The 8,593-nt window shown below is 45.0% G+C and overlaps 2 non-coding genes across 2 annotated transcripts; both read right to left on the minus strand.

The window, feature by feature from the left end:
• Nucleotides 1-256: 256 nt before the first annotated feature.
• Nucleotides 257-328, minus strand: TRNAM-CAU (transfer RNA methionine (anticodon CAU)). Its single transcript has one exon. It is a non-coding gene; the product is annotated as a tRNA-Met (tRNA).
• A 1,671-nt stretch (nt 329-1,999) lies between these two features.
• On the minus strand, nt 2,000-2,071 carry TRNAM-CAU (transfer RNA methionine (anticodon CAU)). The gene has a single exon. It is a non-coding gene; the product is annotated as a tRNA-Met (tRNA).
• Between the last annotated feature and the right edge of the window lie 6,522 nt (nt 2,072-8,593).

Consider the following 8,593-nt stretch of genomic DNA (forward strand, 5'->3'; position numbering starts at 1 on the left):
CGATCCACGGAACTCTGGGTTATGGGCCCAGCACGCTTCCACTGCGCCACTCTGCTTCCGTGATCATTGTATGAACAAACTAACTTATATCAAAATAGCAAGTGCTATTTTGCATTAATTTAGCAGAGCGTGGTTTCGATCCACGGACCTCTGGGTTATGGGCCCAGCACGCTTCCACTGCGCCACTCTGCTTCCGTGATCATTGTATGAACAAACTAACTTATATCAAAATAGCAAGTGCTATTTTGCATTAATTTAGCAGAGCGTGGTTTCGATCCACGGACCTCTGGGTTATGAGCCCAGCACGCTTCCACTGCGCCACTCTGCTTACATCACCATTATATGAAAAACTAACTGATACCAAAATAGCAAATGCTACTTTGCAATAACATAGCAGAGCGTGGTTTCTATCCACGGACCTCTGGGTTATGGCCCCAGCACGCTTCCACTGCGCCACTCTGCTTCCGTGATCATTGTATGAACAAACTAACTTATATCAAAATAGCAAGTGCTATTTTGCATTAATTTAGCAGAGCGTGGTTTCGATCCACGGACCTCTGGGTTATGGGCCCAGCACGCTTCCACTGCGCCACTCTGCTTACATGATCATTGGATGAACAAACTAACTTATATCAAAATAGCAAGTGCTTTTTTGCATTAATTTAGCAGAGCGTGGTTTCGATCCACGGACCTCTGGGTTATGGGCCCAGCACGCTTCCACTGCGCCACTCTGCTTACATGATCATTGTATGAACAAACTAACTTATATCAAAATAGCAAGTGCTATTATGCATTAATTTAGCAGAGCGTGGTTTCGATCCACGGACCTCTGGGTTATGGGCCCAGCACGCTTCCATCGCGCCACTCTGCTTACATCACCATTATATGAAAAACTAACTGATACCAAAATAGCAAATGCTACTTTGCAATAACATAGCAGAGCGTGGTTTCTATCCACGGACCTCTGGTTTATGGGCCCAGCACGCTTCCACTGCGCCACTCTGCTTACATGATCATTGTATGAACAAACTAACTTATATCAAAATAGCAAGTGCTATTTTGCATTAATTTAGCAGAGCGTGGTTTCGATCCACGGACCTCTGGGTTATGGGCCCAGCACGCTTCCACTGCGCCACTCTGCTTCCGTGATCATTGTATGAACAAACTAACTTATATCAAAATAGCAAGTGCTATTTTGCATTAATTTAGCAGAGCGTGGTTTCGATCCACGGACCTCTGGGTTATGGGCCCAGCACGCTTCCACTGCGCCACTCTGCTTCCGTGATCATTGTATGAACAAACTAACTTATATCAAAATAGCAAGTGCTATTTTGCATTAATTTAGCAGAGCTGGGTTATGGGCCCAGCACGCTTCCACTGCGCCACTCTGCTTACATGATCATTGTATGAACAAACTTACTTATATCAAAATAGCAAGTGCTATTTTGCATTAATTTAGCAGAGCGTGGTTTCGATCCACGGACCTCTGGGTTATGGGCCCAGCACGCTTCCACTGCGCCACTCTGCTTACATCACCATTATATGAAAAACTATCTGATACCAAAATAGCAAATGCTACTTTGCAATAACATAGCAGAGCGTGGTTTCGATCCACGGACCTCTGGGTTATGGGCCCAGCACGCTTCCACTGCGCCACTCTGCTTACATGATCAATGTATGAACAAACTAACTTATATCAAAATAGCAAGTGCTATTTTGCATTAATTTAGCAGAGCGTGGTTTCGATCCACGGAACTCTGGGTTATGGGCCCAGCACGCTTCCACTGCGCCACTCTGCTTCCGTGATCATTGTATGAACAAACTAACTTATATCAAAATAGCAAGTGCTATTTTGCATTAATTTAGCAGAGCGTGGTTTCGATCCACGGACCTCTGGGTTATGGGCCCAGCACGCTTCCACTGCGCCACTCTGCTTCCGTGATCATTGTATGAACAAACTAACTTATATCAAAATAGCAAGTGCTATTTTGCATTAATTTAGCAGAGCGTGGTTTCGATCCACGGACCTCTGGGTTATGAGCCCAGCACGCTTCCACTGCGCCACTCTGCTTACATCACCATTATATGAAAAACTAACTGATACCAAAATAGCAAATGCTACTTTGCAATAACATAGCAGAGCGTGGTTTCTATCCACGGACCTCTGGGTTATGGCCCCAGCACGCTTCCACTGCGCCACTCTGCTTCCGTGATCATTGTATGAACAAACTAACTTATATCAAAATAGCAAGTGCTATTTTGCATTAATTTAGCAGAGCGTGGTTTCGATCCACGGACCTCTGGGTTATGGGCCCAGCACGCTTCCACTGCGCCACTCTGCTTACATGATCATTGGATGAACAAACTAACTTATATCAAAATAGCAAGTGCTTTTTTGCATTAATTTAGCAGAGCGTGGTTTCGATCCACGGACCTCTGGGTTATGGGCCCAGCACGCTTCCACTGCGCCACTCTGCTTACATGATCATTGTATGAACAAACTAACTTATATCAAAATAGCAAGTGCTATTATGCATTAATTTAGCAGAGCGTGGTTTCGATCCACGGACCTCTGGGTTATGGGCCCAGCACGCTTCCATCGCGCCACTCTGCTTACATCACCATTATATGAAAAACTAACTGATACCAAAATAGCAAATGCTACTTTGCAATAACATAGCAGAGCGTGGTTTCTATCCACGGACCTCTGGTTTATGGGCCCAGCACGCTTCCACTGCGCCACTCTGCTTACATGATCATTGTATGAACAAACTAACTTATATCAAAATAGCAAGTGCTATTTTGCATTAATTTAGCAGAGCGTGGTTTCGATCCACGGACCTCTGGGTTATGGGCCCAGCACGCTTCCACTGCGCCACTCTGCTTCCGTGATCATTGTATGAACAAACTAACTTATATCAAAATAGCAAGTGCTATTTTGCATTAATTTAGCAGAGCGTGGTTTCGATCCACGGACCACTGGGTTATGGGCCCAGCACGCTTCCACTGCGCCACTCTGCTTCCGTGATCATTGTATGAACAAACTAACTTATATCAAAATAGCAAGTGCTATTTTGCATTAATTTAGCAGAGCGTGGTTTCGATCCACGGACCTCTGGGTTATGGGCCCAGCACGCTTCCACTGCGCCACTCTGCTTACATCACCGTTATATGAAAAACTAACTGATACCAAAATAGCAAATGCTACTTTGCAATAACATAGCAGAGCGTGGTTTCTATCCACGGACCTCTGGGTTATGGGCCCAGCACGCTTCCACTGCGCCATTCTGCTTCCGTGATCATTGTATGAACAAACTAACTTATATCAAAATAGCAAGTGCTATTTTGCATTAATTTAGCAGAGCCTGGTTTCGATCCACGGACCTCTGGGTTATGGGCCCAGCACGCTTCCACTGCGCCACTCTGCTTACATCACCATTATATGAAAAACTAAGTGATACCAAAATAGCAAATGCTACTTTGCATTAACATAGCAGAGCGTGGTTTCGATCCACGGACCTCTGGGTTATGGGCCCAGCACGCTTCCACTGCGCCACTCTGCTTACATGATCATTGTATGAACAAACTAACTTATATCAAAATAGCAAGTGCTATTTTGCATTAATTTAGCAGAGCGTGGTTTCGATCCACGGACCTCTGGGTTATGGGCCCAGCACGCTTCCACTGCGCCACTCTGCTTCCGTGATCATTGTATGAACAAACTAACTTATATCAAAATAGCAAGTGCTATTTTGCATTAATTTAGCAGAGCGTGGTTTCGATCCACGGACCACTGGGTTATGGGCCCAGCACGCTTCCACTGCGCCACTCTGCTTCCGTGATCATTGTATGAACAAACTAACTTATATCAAAATAGCAAGTGCTATTTTGCATTAATTTAGCAGAGCGTGGTTTCGATCCACGGACCTCTGGGTTATGGGCCCAGCACGCTTCCACTGCGCCACTCTGCTTACATCACCGTTATATGAAAAACTAACTGATACCAAAATAGCAAATGCTACTTTGCAATAACATAGCAGAGCTTGGTTTCTATCCACGGACCTCTGGGTTATGGGCCCAGCACGCTTCCACTGCGCCACTCTGCTTCCGTGATCATTGTATGAACAAACTAACTTATATCAAAATAGCAAGTGCTATTTTGCATTAATTTAGCAGAGCGTGGTTTCGATCCACGGACCTCTGGGTTATGGGCCCAGCACGCTTCCACTGCGCCACTCTGCTTACATGATCATTGTATGAACAAACTAACTTATATCAAAATAGCAAGTGCTATTTTGCATTAATTTAGCAGAGCGTGGTTTCGATCCACGGACCTCTGGGTTATGGGCCCAGCACGCTTCCACTGCGCCACTCTGCTTACATCACCATTATATGAAAAACTAACTGATACCAAAATAGCAAATGCTACTTTGCAATAACATAGCAGAGCGTGGTTTCTATCCACGGACCTCTGGGTTATGGGCCCAGCACGCTTCCACTGCGCCACTCTGCTTCCGTGATCATTGTATGAACAAACTAACTTATATCAAAATAGCAAGTGCTATTTTGCATTAATTTAGCAGAGCGTGGTTTCGATCCACGGACCTCTGGGTTATGGGCCCAGCACGCTTCCACTGCGCCACTCTGCTTACATCACCATTATATGAAAAACTAAGTGATACCAAAATAGCAAATGCTACTTTGCATTAACATAGCAGAGCGTGGTTTCGATCCACGGACCTCTGGGTTATGGGCCCATCACGCTTCCACTGCGCCACTCTGCTTACATGATCATTGTATGAACAAACTAACTTATATCAAAATAGCAAGTGCTATTTTGCATTAATTTAGCAGAGCGTGGTTTCGATCCACGGACCTCTGGGTTATGGGCCCAGCACGCTTCCACTGCGCCACTCTGCTTACATCACCGTTATATGTAAAACTTACTAATACCAAAATAGCAAATGCTAATTTGCATTAACATAGCAGAGCGTGGTTTCGATCCACGGACCTCTGGGTTATGGGCCCAGCACGCTTCCACTGCGCCAATCTGCTTCCGTGATCATTGTATGAACAAACTAATTTATATCAAAATAGCAAATGCTATTTTGCATTAATTTAGCAGAGCGTGCTTTCGATCCACGGACCTCTGGGTTATGGGCCCAGCACGCTTCCACTGCGCCACTCTGCTTACATCACCATTATATGAAAAACTAAGTGATACCAAAATAGCAAATGCTACTTTGCATTAACATAGCAGAGCGTGGTTTCGATCCACGGACCTCTGGGTTATGGGCCCAGCACGCTTCCACTGCGCCACTCTGCTTACATCACCATTATATGAAAAACTAAGTGATACCAAAATAGCAAATGCTACTTTGCATTAACATAGCAGAGCGTGGTTTCGATCCACGGACCTCTGGGTTATGGGCCCAGCACGCTTCCACTGCGCCACTCTGCTTCCGTGATCATTGTATGAACAAACTAACTTATATCAAAATAGCAAGTGCTATTTTGCATTAATTTAGCAGAGCGTGGTTTCGATCCACGGACCACTGGGTTATGGGCCCAGCACGCTTCCACTGCGCCACTCTGCTTCCGTGATCATTGTATGAACAAACTAACTTATATCAAAATAGCAAGTGCTATTTTGCATTAATTTAGCAGAGCGTGGTTTCGATCCACGGACCTCTGGGTTATGGGCCCAGCACGCTTCCACTGCGCCACTCTGCTTACATCACCGTTATATGAAAAACTAAGTGATACCAAAATAGAAAATGCTACTTTGCATTAACATAGCAGAGCGTGGTTTCTATCCACGGACCTCTGGGTTATGGGCCCAGCACGCTTCCACTGCGCCACTCTGCTTCCGTGATCATTGTATGAACAAACTAACTTATATCAAAATAGCAAGTGCTATTTTGCATTAATTTAGCAGAGCGTGGTTTCGATCCACGGACCTCTGGGTTATGGGCCCAGCACGCTTCCACTGCGCCACTCTGCTTACATGATCATTGTATGAACAAACTAACTTATATCAAAATAGCAAGTGCTATTTTGCATTAATTTAGCAGAGCGTGGTTTCGATCCACGGACCTCTGGGTTATGGGCCCAGCACGCTTCCACTGCGCCACTCTGCTTCCGTGATCATTGTATGAACAAACTAACTTATATCAAAATAGCAAGTGCTATTTTGCATTAATTTAGCAGAGCGTGGTTTCGATCCACGGACCTCTGGGTTATGGGCCCAGCACGCTTCCACTGCGCCACTCTGCTTACATCACCATTATATGAAAAACTAACTGATACCAAAATAGCAAATGCTACTTTGCAATAACATAGCAGAGCGTGGTTTCTATCCACGGACCTCTGGGTTATGGGCCCAGCACGCTTCCACTGCGCCACTCTGCTTCCGTGATCATTGTATGAACAAACTAACTTATATCAAAATAGCAAGTGCTATTTTGCATTAATTTAGCAGAGCGTGGTTTCGATCCACGGACCTCTGGGTTATGGGCCCAGCACGCTTCCACTGCGCCACTCTGCTTACATCACCATTATATGAAAAACTAAGTGATACCAAAATAGCAAATGCTACTTTGCATTAACATAGCAGAGCGTGGTTTCGATCCACGGACCTCTGGGTTATGGGCCCATCACGCTTCCACTGCGCCACTCTGCTTACATGATCATTGTATGAACAAACTAACTTATATCAAAATAGCAAGTGCTATTTTGCATTAATTTAGCAGAGCGTGGTTTCGATCCACGGACCTCTGGGTTATGGGCCCAGCACGCTTCCACTGCGCCACTCTGCTTACATCACCGTTATATGTAAAACTTACTAATACCAAAATAGCAAATGCTAATTTGCATTAACATAGCAGAGCGTGGTTTCGATCCACGGACCTCTGGGTTATGGGCCCAGCACGCTTCCACTGCGCCACTCTGCTTCCGTGATCATTGTATGAACAAACTAATTTATATCAAAATAGCAAATGCTATTTTGCATTAATTTAGCAGAGCGTGCTTTCGATCCACGGACCTCTGGGTTATGGGCCCAGCACGCTTCCACTGCGCCACTCTGCTTACATCACCATTATATGAAAAACTAAGTGATACCAAAATAGCAAATGCTACTTTGCATTAACATAGCAGAGCGTGGTTTCGATCCACGGACCTCTGGGTTATGGGCCCAGCACGCTTCCACTGCGCCACTCTGCTTACATGATCATTGTATGAACAAACTAACTTATATCAAAATAGCAAGTGCTATTTTGCATTAATTTAGCAGAGCGTGGTTTCGATCCACGGACCTTTGGGTTATGGGCCCAGCACGCTTCCACTGCGCCACTCTGCTTACATCACCGTTATATTTAAAACTTACTAATACCAAAATAGCAAATGCTAATTTGCATTAACATAGCAGAGCGTGGTTTCGATCCACGGACCTCTGGGTTATGGGCCCAGCACGCTTCCACTGCGCCACTCTGCTTCCGTGATCATTGTATGAACAAACTAACTTATATCAAAATAGCAAGTGCTATTTTGCATTAATTTAGCAGAGCGTGGTTTCGATCCACTGACCTCTGGGTTATGGGCCCAGCACGCTTCAACTGCGCCACTCTGCTTACATCACCGTTATATGTAAAACTAAGTGATACCAAAATAGCAAATGCTACTTTGCATTAACATAGCAGAGCGTGGTTTCGATCCACGGACCTCTGGGTTATGGGCCCAGCACGCTTCCACTGCGCCACTCTGCTTACATGATCATTGTATGAACAAACTAACTTATATCAAAATAGCAAGTGCTATTTTGCTTTAATTTAGCAGAGCGTGGTTTCGATCCACGGACCTCTGGGTTATGGGCCCAGCGCCACTCTGCTTACATCACCATTATATGAAAAACTAACTGATACCAAAATAGCAAATGCTACTTTGCAATAACATAGCAGAGCGTGGTTTCTATCCACGGACCTCTGGGTTATGGGCCCAGCACGCTTCCACTGCGCCACTCTGCTTCCGTGATCATTGTATGAACAAACTAACTTATATCAAAATAGCAAGTGCTCTTTTGCATTAATTTAGCAGAGCGTGGTTTCGATCCACGGACCTCTGGGTTATGGGCCCAGCACGCTTCCACTGCGCCACTCTGCTTACATGACCATTGTATGAACAAACTAACTTATATCAAAATAGCAAGTGCTATTTTGCATTAATTTAGCAGATCGTGGTTTCGATCCACGGACCTCTGGGTTATGGGCCCAGCACGCTTCCACTGCGCCACTCTGCTTACATCACCGTTATATGAAAAACTAACTGATACCAAAATAGCAAATGCTACTTTGCAATAACATAGCAGAGCGTGGTTTCTATCCACGGTCCTCTGGGTTATGGGCCCAGCACGCTTCCACTGCGCCACTCTGTTTCCGTGATCATTGTATGAACAAACTAACTTATATCAAAATAGCAAGTGCTATTTTGCATTAATTTAGCAGATCGTGGTTTCGATCCACGGACCTCTGGGTTATGGGCCCAGCACGCTTCCACTGCGCCACTCTGCTTACATCACCGTTATATGAAAAACTAA

This window comes from Phalangium opilio, unplaced genomic scaffold, assembly GCF_054372755.1.
Source record: "Phalangium opilio isolate 3A_F unplaced genomic scaffold, DU_Popi_V2 ptg000046l_1, whole genome shotgun sequence".
Taxonomy (NCBI): Eukaryota; Metazoa; Arthropoda; class Arachnida; order Opiliones; family Phalangiidae; genus Phalangium; species Phalangium opilio.